We start from the raw sequence: 15,729 nt of genomic DNA, 5'->3' as shown, positions 1-15,729 counted from the left end.
CTCAAAGGGAAGGTTGCAACAGAAAATACACCTAGGAACATTGGAAAAGAGATGGATTATGGAAATGAATATCCGGGACATGCCTATGTTAAATGGGCAGACGCTGGGCGACATTCCAGGTGCAAACACTTGGTTTTGTAGCAACAAGAGTGCCAGCCTTGACTATTGCTTTGTGGCTGGAAATACAACTCGATGGATAAAATCATTGTCTGTAAAGAAACAAACCACGGGTGACCACGCACTGTTGGAAGTAGAACTATTATGGTACTCGAAGGAGCAGATCAATACCAGTAGGCACCCAACTGAACTTACATGGGGCAGGAATCGGCTACGACTTAAAGCCTTTAACATCCCTCAGTTGGTGGCCAAATTGGACAACAACATAAAAAATAATAATAATGGCAATGTGGTAGAGTCTAGATGGTTGTTGAAAGAATTCGAGGTGAGGGGAGATATAAACAAATCTACTACAATTGCTAGGAAACATGCATTTAACAGTGATGTGGTTAAGAAGAGAAGAGAACATCGAGCTGAACTACGAAGAATCCATCGAAGTAATTTGCCGGACAGAATAGACTTGCTTAGGCTAAGAAAACAGAGCTACAAGAACTGGCTAAAATCGTCCAAAATCTGGAGAGCACAGAGCGATGCGGAACAGATGTTAGCAGCTGTCACAACTGCTAATGCCCAATCCCTTTGGGAAATCACAAATAAGGGAGATGATATACAACCGACGTTAACCACTAATCAAGTATCGAAGGAAAAATGGGTGAATCATTATACAACACATTTCAAAGACGAGAAGACCTTAACCTCGCCTAAAAAGAAGCACAAATCAACGTCCTAGGCCATCGATATAGATAGGGAAGATATATCATTAAGACTCAATCAACTAAGCTCTTCCAGAGCAGCTGGCCCGGACGGTATATCGAACAAGATGCTAAAAGAAAATAGGGATGTGTGGTCAGATTTCATGCTGATCCTTTCTCAACAGATCCTACGATCAAGAACAATACCTTCATCCTGGAAGGAAGCACTGATAGTTCCAATTTTCAAAAAGGGGGATCGTACCAACCCCAGGAACTACAGGCCAATATCTCTTCTGGATTCTATTGGCAAGGTTTTTTCATAAATCCAGCTAAGAGAATTAAAAAATTGGGTGCTGCAGACAGGGATTTTGGACAAACGCCAGACGGCCTTTATGACGGGGGTGGGCACCTCTCTGAATCTGTTCCTACTAAACCTATTCAAATCACGGTTTTTAGAATCAAAAGGGTATGTGTATTTAGGCTTTATAGACCTCGAGCAGGCTTTTGATGCAGTTAACAGGGAGCGCCTGTGGACCAAATTTAAAAAATGGGATTGCTCGGAAGATCTTTTGGAAGCGATTCAAGAGTTGTACACTAACACAACAATTCAAATAATTGTATCAAAGGGGGGTGATACAACGGAGAAGATCTCAATGACTAAGGGTATTGAGCAGGGCTGTGCTCTAGCCCCTTTCTTATTTGTTCTATACATGGCGGACATGCAAACATCACAAGAAAATATAAGAGCATTCCCACCGAAATTGGAAGCAGTAGAGCTATCTTGGGTCCTGTATGCGGATGATGTTGTTTTTATTGATCAAAAGGCAATAGGGCTCCAGAGAGGAATTGTGGAATTCAAAAAATATCTTGATAAAAACAAAATGAAAATTAATATAGAACAATCTTTGATTCTTATAATGCAACGAGCTATAGGCACAAGGAAAAAGATCCCTTTCATCTGGTCAATTGAATAACAGGCACTAAAAGTAGTGGACAACACAATCTATTTGGGGGTCAAGATAAATGAAAACAGTAGGACGAGGATTCTGAAATTGGCGCCTCAGAGCAGAGGCGCTGAAAGACCCAGTTTTCAGAGAAGATATGAGGGAAGAGATTGTTAACTACTTTGAGATAAATACTGGCAGTGTAGACTCGGCGAGCACATTGTGGGAAGCCTTTAAAGTTGTGATGAGAGGGGTAGCCATGGCAAAGACTAAAGGACTGCAAGGAGGGATCCTAGCTGACCTACAGGAAACCGAGGGAGAATTGGAAAGGGTATTGAAAGGAGAAAACAATACTAAGGAAAGTACTGAATTGATACATGGGCTGCAGCAGAAATGTGCTGGACATTGGGAAAGGCTGTGTAACTTAAACTATAAAAAATATATAGAGAGACAGCATGCGGGAGGAGATAAACCAGGAATGATCTTGGCATGGCTATACAAGAGTGAAACCCCCAGACCCACGATTAGAACAATAACAAGGGAAGATGGAAGTGTAGTTGATACCCAAGAGGGAGTTAACTGGGAATTCGCAGACTATTATAGGTTATTATATGAGGATGATGGGGAGAGTAATCACACGGAGATAGTAGAAACATTGGAGGACATAGGATTGCTGCAGATCAGTGCAGAGGAAAGAGAGGAGCTAGATGCAGCGATTACTTTGGAAGAGTTGGAAGAAGTGGTGATGCAGTTACCCACCTGTAAGACTCCGGGAGCTGATGGACTCCCAAGTGAATTCTATAAAACATTCAAAGGAGAAGTGCTCCCCCCGCTTTTGGAAATGTTGAATGAGGCATATGATCTGGGCAGACTGCCAGAGTCACTTAGAGAAGCTGTTATAATACCGCTGCCCAAACCCAAAAAGCCCGGGCATAGCTGTGGTTCATACAGGCCCCTATCAATGTTGAATCAAGACAGCAAAATACAGCAAAATACAGACGGCTGTTTTGGCAAAAAGGCTGAGGAGGGTTCATCCAGATCAGACGGGCTATGTGCCGAATAGGAACATATCCAATAATCTTAGACGACTCCATCGAGTTATTGAGCATGGGAATGGGAACGAAAGTGAAATGGCAATTGTATCACTGGACACAATAAAGGCCTTTGATTCGGTCAAGTGGCCATGGCTGTTGGCGGCCTTGGCTGGCTATGGCATGGGGCCTGGGTATCTGCAGTGGGCGAAAATGTTATATAGTGAACCGCTGGCGAGAATCAAAACAGGAGCAGTGATATCTGAAAGATGGCACCTCCGTCGGGGTACCAGACAAGGATGTCCATGGTCCCCTATGCTTTATATTTTGGCCCTGGAACCCTTAGCGATATACTTGAGGCAACAGTATGACACGATAGGCATTGATTGCTGTGGGAGAGGAACAAAATCTAGTCTTATTATATGCGGATGGACATGTTGTTGTGTTTGCAATACCCGGAGGAAAACCTCCAATATATTTTGGAAGTGCTGGGGAGATACTCAGGGCTGTCTGGCATAGCGGTGAACCATCAGAAGTCTAGTATGTTCCCATTGGGTAGCTATAAGGAGATCCCATTGATACAGCTACCGGTGTTACAGATACCATGGGAGGTTAGCACATTTCGCTATTTAGGGATAGATATATACCACACGGTAGAAGAGGAGCAAAAGGGCAATACAGAAACAGCCATTAAGAAAATCGTAAACTGCATGAGGTTCTGGGTGAAACTGCCCTTAGCAATGATGGGACGTGGGGCGATGTTGAAGATGGTGGTCCTGCCTAGGCTCCTGCACTACTTTGGGAATATACCGTACTTAATACCTAAGAAGTTCTTCATTAGATTGGATAGTATGTGTAGGGACTTCCTTTGGCATGGCACACGAAATAGAGTGGCCCTCTGGAAGCTGCAGAATTCCTATGAGATAGGGTGTATAAAACTGCCTAATTACGAAGTTTACTATATAGCAAGCCAACTACAATATGTGGCCAAAAGGCTCTCAGAGGAGGCAACCCCTGAGTCTAGACTGTTTCGACAAGATTGTGCCCCATTTTACTTAAAAGAGATTATGTGGCTGCCCAAGGCAGAAATGGAAGGGCGTCCTAGGATGATGGTACTTGGATGGAAAATGTGGCGCAGGGCATGTCAGATGATGGAGAATCCATCCCCGTGTTCCCCGCAGGTACCATTAGTGGCACTGGCGGGTGAAGAAAAGCAATTAAGAATGATAATCAGAAACCACTGGGAACCTGTTGGGATAGCAACGATGGGTGATATTTGGCAGGAGGGGGCTATAACAGATTTTGAGGTGTTGGTGGAGGAAATTGGGTTACACTCAGGCCAGTATATTACGTACCACAGAATAGTACAGAGAATTAAGAAGACATTGCCTGAAGTGGTGCTGGAGGGAGAACCGGATGTTACCATAGATATAATATATGATATAGCTGAGGGGGACATCAGATATCCAGAATATACAAGATGATGATGTCCAAGGTGGGGAAGGAGGTACTACAATTGAGACAAGACTGGGAGGCGGAAGTGGGGGCCCCGATGGATGATGGGGTGTGGGAACGAGCCCAAGGGTATCATAAGAAGGCATTGAGAAATGCAAGATTGAAACAGATTCAACTGTATATTACGCATAGGGCGTATATGACACACCAGCGGATAGCCAGGTTTAAAAATGTAGGATGGCAAGCATGCCCCAAATGCGATGAAGAGAATGCTGGTATGGTGCACATGTTTTGGTCATGTCCGGTTATCGAGATCTTTTGGAGCGAGGTGGCACACAAGCTAGCAGAAAGAGGCATTAAGATTGTGGTTGATACAGTGTGGGCCTGCTTGTTAGGGGGGTTCCCTAGATCATGAAAACTTAAGCATGTGAACAAACTAAAAGACCTGGCATACGCGCTTGCAAAGAGGGGAATTGCTATGGGATGGAAGACATGCCACAGACCATGGCTAGAGGTATGGTAGAAGGATTTGTAGAAATGGGCTGAGGCAGAAACCATGGTATGGCAAGAATCGTGCAGTACAGGGGGGGAGGAAGAGACAGAGTCCCTGATGGCCTGGAAATTGTTAATAGCAGAGTTATTTGGATCAAGGCAAAACCCAATGGAACCCATAGAAGGAGATAACCTAACACAATATGCAGGAACAGAATGTGAATAGAAGTAGGCTCGTACGGGGGTTGGATAAGGGTAGCAGTGGACATGATAAAGCGATGTATAATTGATATTTTAAAGTATGCACTGCAAGTTTGGTTTGTATTGTTTGTTTAAATAAATAATAAACACGTTAAAAAAAAGATAAATAAAAACAGTAATGAACTAGCACAACTGAATTCATCAAGGAAAGACTAGTGAAATTAACAAATCAGGGGAGAGCCTTGCATCGGAGACACAGAGTCTATTCCATGATTCCAATCATAACCTTCTGGAAACAAATGGTAACCCCTATCCTAACACATGGAGCCGAGACCCTCTTAAATATATCATGGGAGTCATGGGGAAAGCTAGAGGGTTACTTTTGGCGGAAAATTCTCAGATTCCCAAATTGTCTGAAAATATCAACAATAAGACATGAATTGAGGCTACAATCTATGGCATCGATAGTCCTCTGGAAAACAATCTCCCTTTTTCGGAAATGCCTTCTGGACCGTCCGCCAATCCCTTTTGAGATTCTGGTAACTCTCCCGAACGTTAAGGGTGATGAACTTCTTGGAGCATGGAAGCAAAAATGTCTTGACCAACTCCAGCATAATAACATCAAATTAGAAATGCTCAAAACAAATCCTGAAAAGGCCAAGAGACGTCTAAGAGAAAGGGACTGGTTTGAAACAGATACACTAAAGGCAGAGAGTTGATACTGTCTTAATCTCGTATGGGAAAGAAAATCACTGAACCACCTACCTCCGTACATGAAAAGATTTCCGTCTCCCCACTACCGTGACCTGTTGATACGATGTCGACTCAATTTATTACCACAAGAGGAAGTGCAATTTCTAAGGAAGCAGATCAGTGAACAAGAGGGAACTTCCCGTTTCTCCAAAAACTGGGAAATAATAGAATCAACCAGGCATTTGGCACTTTCCTGTTCGAAACTTCAAAGACTGAGAAGTAAATATTTGCAAAATGCATCCACACCATCGGACTATAGTATAGAGGAGGAGTGATGGGAACGCTTAATGACGGTCGATAAACTTGGCCAGACACTGGAAATACTTAGGCCGGTGGAAAGGATATACACAGAAATAAGGGAAGGAGATAAAGCTCATAACCCGGGCCTTGAATTGGAGGAAGAAGCAGGAACCTGAATGATGTGAGAAAGACTCTTTCTTCTTTTCTGTGTGAAAAGGAATAATATATGTTTTGTTTGTTAAAGTTTGACAATTGGTTTAACCAATAAAACAATTTTTAAAAAAAAGAAAAGAATGTCTCCCTTCTCCTGGTGGTCACTTTCACACAGTCCAAGGGAATGGCTCCCTTCGCCAGACTTCTGGACGTTCCTACTAGTCCGGTTTACAAAAACAATGGTTTCATTCTCCTGGTATCTTGGTATCAGTTCTTAACAACCAGAAAGAATTACTCCCTTCCCTTGCGCTTCTCTTTCTTCAACTTCACTCTTAATCCCTAAGCTTTAGGGTGGTCCACGACCATTGTCTTTGGTCTGCCTTTCTTGGTGCACTACCTTGCCAAGGACTGCAAAGAGGGAGAGGACTTGTGTTGCCCTCTTATTTTGGGTTCCAAACCCTGGCTTCTCTTCTTTGCACTGGCCAACTTGGTTCACTCTCCTGCTAAGTACTGCCACAAGGAAGAGGACTTGTGTTGCTCTCTTATTTTGGGTTCAGATACTGGCTTATCTTCTTCTTTGCACTGGCCTACTTGGTTCACTCTCCTGCCAAGTACTGCCATGAGGAAGATGACTTCTAATTTGGGGAGGGTGTCTTCCCCTCCTTTGTTTGTCAGTGGGCTTCTCACTACCCTTGTCACAAGGGACTCTTCCTCTCAGATTCTCTTTCTCCTGGTGAGGGTATGTAGCCCTACTTTGATTATCAGTTAGCTCCTCTTCACCACTGTTGTGAGGGATTCTCTCTCTATGGGTCTCTTTATTATGCTTGGAATCTTCGCCCCTTCTCTGGAGGTCAGCAGGATTTATTCTGCCACAGTGATGAACAATAGGGGTTTTTTATGCCTCCCACCACTGCCATGACACCCAGGCATAATGCCTGCCCAGAGCCCTAGATACCCCCATTGCTCCTCTAGACCCACATATCCCATCACTCCATTCATAACCAAATGCCCCACCCTCGCCTCCTGACCCATACACAGATGCTCCACCTGTCCCTCCAGACCCCGAGTCACCAGCCCTCACTCTACACACGCATGACCCCAGTGTCATGGCCACTTGCCCAGGATCACAGGAGCTGCACCATCAGGATGTGGGAGCAAGGGGTACCATGGTTCACGCACGTCCCTTTGGGGCGTTTATACACAGGGGGCCCAGTTGGACTCAGTCCTGGCGCGGTTCATGGAGAAACATAACCAAGACTCTTTATTATGGGCAGGAGTGCTTTTCAATAACTTTCCGCGTGTGTGCAGTCAGTCCGGGTGTGGCTTTCCATCTTGAGCTGCAAGTGCAACTTTCCATCTATAAGCTGCACGTGCAACTTCAAGGAGTGGCAGGGCGTGGCAAGCAGAACATAACTAGTGGGCATGGCCTTAAGAGCTCAGCTATAGTTAATCTGCATTTCCATGCAGCGTTACGCTCACCTCCCCCTAGGATAAAGCAGCACTTACCTTTGGGAATCCAGTCTCCTGCCCATACGCTTACCTCCTGGAGTCAGCATTCACCTGCATTCTTCACCGCTGAACCTGGTGTCCATTCTTCATCTTCCGGAACGCCAAAACTTCAGCTCTGGGCACCACAGCACATCTTCTTCATCCTCTGACATGCAGGACTTCAGCTCTGGGCACCGCAACACGACATCTTCTTCATCCACGAAGGCGGACCCTGTAAAAGGACAAAAGGCAAGGTTAGACATTACGAACTTGCAGTTTGAGGTCGCGCTTGCAAAATTCTTCGCGCTTGTCCTAAAAAGCTCACTTACTTGCTACCGGACCGCCACGGGATCCTCCACTCCTCATCTGGACCCACCTCGTGCTTTGTAGCTCTGCTGGCCGCAATCACACTTATTTGGGAGAAAGATAGACATTATTACAGAGCTGATAACAGGCTGAGAGAAAGACAATACAACTACTTCAAGACAAAGAGAAAACAGAAAGACACTTACCAGAAAGGCGTGGAATCGTTGCAGCTGGACTGGACACCACGTACGAAGGACCAGTGAAGGAACTTGGTCCTCATCCTAAATGCGCCCCTGCCAGAAGTAGCAGGACGGAGAGCCCACCATTAATAATCTACAGGTGAGCCTTAATCGGTTGATGCATGCTCACGGAAACCACGCTATGGGAGGAAGGGTTTGAGAGGGAATTCACTCACAGGCCAGCAAACATACATCCTCTCATATCCACACAGGAGCAGTGTTCCACTTCATCGCAGCAGCCAATAGCCTATTTGCAGCGGGAGAAAGCAGATCGGGGGAGTCTACTTCCTGAGAGGGCTGCAACTGTGCCCCAACATCCCTGCAGACACCAGGTGAGCGTAACAGAATGCAAAGCCACTACGAATCTCTGCCTGGCATTATGGATACCTCAGAGACTGAGCAATTGGCCCAACTTCTGGGTGAATTACGGGCTGAAGTTCATGCTTCTAGTCAGGAAACCAATGCCTTAAGAAGGGACATTATTGTGAACCGAGAGCGTACTGATGGTTGGGAAAGACATTTACTCCAGGCACAAGCTGGCCAGGTTCTATTGCCAGGGCCCACTCCCACACCAGTCACCACCAGTTCAGGTGATTCTTCCACGAGCAGTTCCTTTGGCCACCCCCAAACATTTCAAAGGGACCCTAACAAGCGCACCATATTTATGAATCAATGCCGCTTACATTTTTTGTGCAGACCTGGGGCCTTTCCCAACGACCAAGCCAGAGTGGCGTTCATACTCTCGTATTTGGGAGGCAGTGCAGCGGACTGGTCAATACCTTTGGTAAATCAAGATGATCCTTTGCTTCGGGACCTTAGAGGTTTTCAGCACTAAATGGAGAAATTGTTTGCACGACATACTGAAGCACAGGCCCTGGACAACGAATGACTGTCACTCAGACAGGGAAATCAGGATTTGTTAACCTACATCGCATCCTTCAATCGTCTTATAGCTCAAACAAATTGGCCTGAAGGAAAAAGGACTACGCTCTTTTACCGTGGATTGCGTGGAGAACTCAAGGACATTTTAGCTCAAGTGGTAAATCCCCAAGAGGGCTGTGCTGAATACATCAACCTAACTGTACAGCTCGATCACAGGCTGCAGGATCGAAAAATGGATTGAACAAGGGCTGAAGGGTGACCGGTGCATGTGCGGCCTCGTGATAATCCACCCAAGTCACACGAACAGACTGAACCCATGCACCTTGGGAGACTACAGAGCCCACTCACCAAGGCAGAACAATAAAAAAGGAGATAACAACAATTCTGCTTGTACTGTGGAAAAGCAGGTCACTTTCTTTGAGTATACCCGGTGAAGCCACCCAGGAAAATAGTTGGAGCAACCGTCAAAGATGAAGAAGGAGAACAAGACTCGGAAAACTCCAACACCCGGCAAGCGTAGGGGTCCACTTTTCGAGCAGTAAAAAGGAACCTGTACAGACCTCACATCTAGTCATCCCGGTGTTCTTGGTAGACCACAAACAACCGTCAAAAATATATGCTTTGGAAGCATACATCGACAGCGGAGCTGTGGGAAACTCCATTGACCAAGATCTGGCTATCTGAATAGGCCTTCCTCTCTGACAAAAGCAGAAATCGGAAATTGTCACTGCGCTAGATGGATCTCAACTTTCATCCGGCCCAGTAACACATTATACCGAAAATGTCAAGCTGTTGTGTCAGGACGGCCATCAAGAGGACATTACCTCCGATCTCATTGGTGCTCCTCAGTTCCAGATGATATTAGGAATGCCTTGGTTGGAGACCCACAACCCTAAGATTGACTGGTGAAAACGAGTTCTGACCTTTCCCCAAGACTGTTTTGACACCTGTTATGCTCAAAGGCCCACCAACCCGAAGACTAAGAAAGGAATCGTACTGGGTCTCACTGGCTCCTTGCCAATCGAATACCTAGATTACCAGGATGTCTTTCAAAAGGAACAAGCAAACATCCTCCCTCCGCACAGTTCTTACGACTGCCAAATTGATCTCGTAACCAGAGCTCAGATACCCTGCAGTTGGATTTATGCTCTAACTGAGCAGGAAAACCAACACCTAAAATCTTATCTAGACCAATACCTAGCCAATGGCTTCATCCGTCAATCCAAATCCCCTGCCTCCTCAGCGCTCTTTTTCGTGCCTAAAAAGGAGGGCGACTTAAGAACTTGCATTGATTATAGAGCACTGAACCAGACCACAGTGAAGAATAGATACCCGTTACCATTTATCCCAGAACTCTTGGATTAGGTAAGAATGCTCAGATTTACATCAAACTGGACCTACGATGGACCGACCACCTTGTAAGGGTCAAAGAAGGAGACAAGTGGAAGAAGGCATTCCATACTAAATATGGCCTCTATGAATACCAGGTGATGCCCTTTGGGCTATGTAATGCCCCTGCAGCGTTCCAGTTTTTTTATGAACAACGTGCTCCGTGAATTACTGGACGTGGCGCACTTGTCTATATTGATAACATTCTCATTTATTCAACTTCCAAAGAAGAGCATGTTGGTAACGTCCGGGCAGTTCTAGAAAAGCTTTGGCAACATCGACTGTTTGCCAAGTTGGAGAAGTGTTTTTTCCATGTAACAGAGGTCGAATTTCTTGGCTTTATTCTCACACAACGAGGCATTCTCATGGATGCACGCAAAGTGGACACTATACTTCAATGGCCCTCAACGACGTCTACAAAAGGAATACAAAGGGTGCTCGTATTTGCCAACTTCTATCATCGGTTCATACCCGGTATCTCTCAGATCGTCCATCCTATTACCTCTCTGCTGCGAAAAAACAAACAAGATTCTGCTGGTCCCCTGATGCTGAGGAAGCCTTTCAGAAACTAAAACGAGCGTTTACCACAGCATCCGTTCTACGACACCCGCAACCAGACTTACTGCATGTGGTTGAAACTGATGTATCTAACATATCAATGGGGACTGTATTGTAACAATGGAACCCCGATACCGGACAGTTACACCCCGTGGCATTCTGGTCCTGTAAGTTTTCTGCTCCCGAATTGAACTATGCAATCACTGACAAAGAATTGCTAGCAATAAAGGCAGCGTTTAAAGCATGGAGACATTATCTTCTCTGAGCCAGACATACAGTCGCTGTCATCACGGATCACTGCAACCTACAATACTTGAAGTCCGCTAAGGTGCAAACTTCGCGCCAACTTTGTTGGGCCCTCTTCTTTGCGGAATACGACTTTGTCATTACCCATAGACCAGGAGTTTGTAACGGGAAAGCGGACTCCCTCTCCCGCATGAGCGAGGAAAAGGAAGCTTTCACTACACCGGACCCTGTGGCTATCATTCCTGAAGAGCGGATCCAAAATAGGATTGTCACGGCTACCTGTCGGGACGATCTACATTCCGACTTGCGATGCCAGATGAGTCAATCTGCCCAACAGGAATGGCTTCAAAAAGGAGACCGATACACCATTAAAGACGATCTACCCTACTTCCAAGGGCGACTGTATATTCCGGATAAGAAACTGCAAAACCAAATCATCGCCAACTATCAGGATTCCTTGGTAGAAGGACATCCAGGAATAGCAAAAACCCAGGCTAAAGTAAAGAAACACTATTGGTGGCCCACTTGGAGAAAGCACATTATCCACTTCATTGCGACCTGTGGTGTCTGAGCTCAACACAAATCCCAAAAGCAAAATCCTGCTGGTCTACTACGTCCGTTGATGGTACCACCAGCGCCTTGGCACACTCTGTCCATGGACTTTATTACAGATCTCCCTTCCTGCAACGGTTACAACACCATCTTGGTTTTTGTGGATTTGTTCTCCAAAATGGCCCACTTCATTCCTTTGAAAGGACTCCCCACCGCCTCTGCTCTCGCAACAGTGTTTCTGGAACAGATTGTGCGACTGCATGGGTTCCCATCGGTATTAATATCGGATCGTGGAACCCAATTCGTTTTAGAATTCAGGAGAAGGTGTAAAATTGCCAAAATCGACCTTTGACTTTCCACAAGTCATCACCCTTAAACCAATGGCCAGACCGAACGAACCAACCAGTCCCTAGAGCAGTATTTAAAATACATGTTACGACAATCTGAAGACTCCTGGAAAGACATCCTCTGGTTGGCCTAGTACGGATTAAACAATTCTATTCACACCAGTACAGGGCAACGTCCGTTTTATATTGTCTACAGACAACATCCATGAGCATCTGTTTTCCATCCACTCAACACATTAGAAATGCCAGCAATAGCAAACCTGCACAATACCATCACCCAGGTTTTTAAAGAAGCAGCCGAGCATCTGGCCAGAGCCATGGAGAGACAGAAAAGGTTTACAGATCAACATCGAAGAGAAGCTCCCAGTTACCAAATCGGAGACAAGGTCTGGTTGGCCTCAAAAAACATCCCTCTGAAAGGACCAAGAGCTTTCCGCCCCAGATACTTGGGACCCTACACAATCAAAGCGATAATCCTGTCGCCATGAAATTGGAGTTGCCATCCAACATGCGGATTCATCCGGTGTTTCACGTTTCACTTCTAAAACCGATGAAACCGGGTACACGTGTCGGCATTCCACCAGATCCTGAGATAATTGAGAGGGAGCCAGAGTACGAAATCAAAACTATCCGAGACTCTAAGGTAGTCCGATCCAAATTATACTACCTCATAGACTGGAAAGGATATGGACCTCAAGACCGATCCTGGGAACATATATGTCCATATAAATCGTACATAGCTATTCTGTTCCAGACTGTTTTTATGCACGGAATTCTAGATATTGTGATCATATTTTCGCAACGTATCATTGCTTTACACAATGTTTCATTCCTACTTTACTATTGATATGTACCTTTGTCATCTTTCCAAATTATGTGTCCCGTTTCCAATCTTCTCGTCCTTACTAATGCAAGTACTGTGTTTCAGGGAGATGCTGAAGCATCCACTACAATTACAACATCCCTCTTAGTCGATCCGGTGTCAGAGGTATGGGTCTTCACATTTCAATAGGACGAGATAATCTGATCATATTTTCATATCCTGTAATTGTTTTACACAATGTTTCATTCCTACTTTACTATTGATATGTAACTTTGTCGTCTTTCCAAATTGTGTGTCCAGTTTCCAATCTTTTCGTCCTTACTAATGCAAGCACTGTGTTTCAGGGAGATGCTGCAGCATCCACTACAATTACAACATCCCTCTTAGTTAATCCAGTGTCAGTGGTATGGGTCTTCATAGCTCAATAGGACGAGATAATCTGATCATATTTTCATATCGTGTAATTGTTTCACACAATGTTTCATTCCTACTTTACTATTGATATGTACCTTTGTCGTCTTTCCAAATTGTGTGTCCAGTTTCCAATCTTTTTGTCCTTACTAATGCAAGCACTGTGTTTCAGGGAGATGCTGCAGCGTCCTCTACAATAACATTATCCCTTGTAGTTGTTCCGGAACCAGACCTTACAGTTGATCCGGAGCCAGAGTTATGCGTACTGACAGTACCATCGAATGAAAGAAAGTCGGTCTAATTATATGTGCAATGCCAATGACTTATTTTAAATGGATACTATTTTTTGTAGGGATGTATACAAGATCCATATATTGAACCGGAGGAACGTCGATCTGAGTCGGTGCACCAGTTTGCTGATGTTAGAGAAAAGAAGGTTTCAAAGAAAAGAAATAAAAATAAGGTTAGTTATAAACACTTTATATTGTTGGCAATAGTTTTGTGCTAAGGCCTTCATTATATGCTTTTTTTAATGTAAATTGTACAACACTGTATGTTGGATTTACACTGAACATCCCTTTTCCTATCTGTTCTGTAGTTGCCCAATGGAGTACGGACTATGCAGACACAGACAGCGATACAAATGACAGATGCTGCTTGCCAAACTGATTTCACCATGGAGGAACTATTCATTGAGGCACGTCATGTTCACACTCGAGATGCCTATGTCCAATGACCAAAAAATTAATTTAATAAGACCGGCGATTCCAGCAAAGTGTTCTTGGACCATTGCTACAATGCGCCTGCTCCGCCAGAGGAAGGTGAAATTGAATTTATAGATGATAGTTTAACATTACTAGATGAGCACTTGACACAATCGACACCCGCCAAAAACATGCCCCCAAAACAGTCCACATTGATGTTTTCTCCTATCCATGCTCAAGTAACAGATGTTGAAATGACAGAAACTGAAGCTTCAACACTATTGACCGACGAAACAGACAAAGATATCAACTATAGTATGTCCGGTTTGGCTGATATGTCCACAACGGCTCAGTCCGAAACAACAGTTTTGCCAGATGACAGTATAATAAAAGAGGCCAAATACATAGTGTTCGACAGCAGCTTGATGGAGATTATAAAGATGCTGAAATGTGTGCATTCAGTGGGAGGGAAAGTATGTTGAAAGCCATTGGTGAGCGTGACTCGTCTAACACAAGGCAGTAACCTCAAAGTACATGCCACCTGTGAAAAGTCACATAAAGCATTTTCATGGTCCGCTCAACCGATGCTGGGGAAACTGCCAGCTGGCAATCTACTGTGTGCAGCAGCTTTACTTTTCAGTGGCTCTAGTTTCACGAAGTTATCCAGTATCTTTCAGTTTGTGGGACTATATTTCATTGCTAAAACGCAATACTACAAATACCAACGTGATTATCTATTCCCTGCCATTAGTGATGCTTGGAATATTGAACAATTGGCTATTCAAAGTACATTCCCCGACAAACGGTTCAGGCTAGCCGGTGATGGACAGTGTGACAGCCCCGGATTTTCTGCTAAGTACTGCACCTACCATCTTCAGGACATGGAAAGTAAGAAAACTGTGAGTTCGGTGGTCGTGCAGGTGTCCCAATGTAAATCCTAGGTGGCCATGGAGAAACTTGGTTTTGTAAAATCACTGGAAGATCTACAATCGAGGGGAATGCAAATCGACCTCATAACCACGGACAGACACGTTTCAACAGCCAAGACAATGAGAGAGCAGTATCCAAATATTAAACATCAATTTGATGTATGGCATGTTGCCAAATCAATCAATAAAAAAATCTCGACTGCAGGGAAAATAAATGTTTGGAAGATATTTCGCAACGGTCCCAGTCTTTCAGCAACCATCTTTGGTGGAGCTCCAAAACATGTGATGGGTCTGTGGAAATTCTACTGGAAAAATGGCGGTCACTAATGCACCACTGTTCCAACGTTCACCACTGGACAGAAAACCAACATTTCCACCAATGTGAACATGGCCCTTTGTCCCCAGAGCAGGCACGGAAGAAGTGGTTGATCCCATCTTCACCTCCACACAAAGCCCTTGAGAAGATTGTGTTTGATAAAACTCTATCAAGAGATCTTAAGGGACTCACAGAATTCTGTCACACAGGAGATTTGGAGGTGTTCCACAATATGTGCCTAAAGTATAGGCCAAAGAGATTGCACTTTGCCATCAAAGGGATGAAATGTAGGACTTTACTTGCGGTATTGGCGCATAACGAGAATGTAGGCCGGGAACAATCTAGGACTGCAGGAAATTTAGGGATGCTTCGCTACACTGTGGCCTTTACGAAAAGAAGCAAAAAATGGGTTGTCAAACCAGTATATGAGAAAATGGAATTCAATTTTGTGAAAAACCTTA

This window comes from Ambystoma mexicanum, chromosome 8 (genome assembly GCF_040938575.1).
Source record: "Ambystoma mexicanum isolate Mex_15411 chromosome 8, UKY_AmexF1_1, whole genome shotgun sequence".
Classification (NCBI taxonomy): domain Eukaryota; kingdom Metazoa; phylum Chordata; class Amphibia; order Caudata; family Ambystomatidae; genus Ambystoma; species Ambystoma mexicanum.
The sequence above is the reverse complement of the archived record's forward strand: the minus strand, read 5'-3'. Positions refer to the sequence as shown.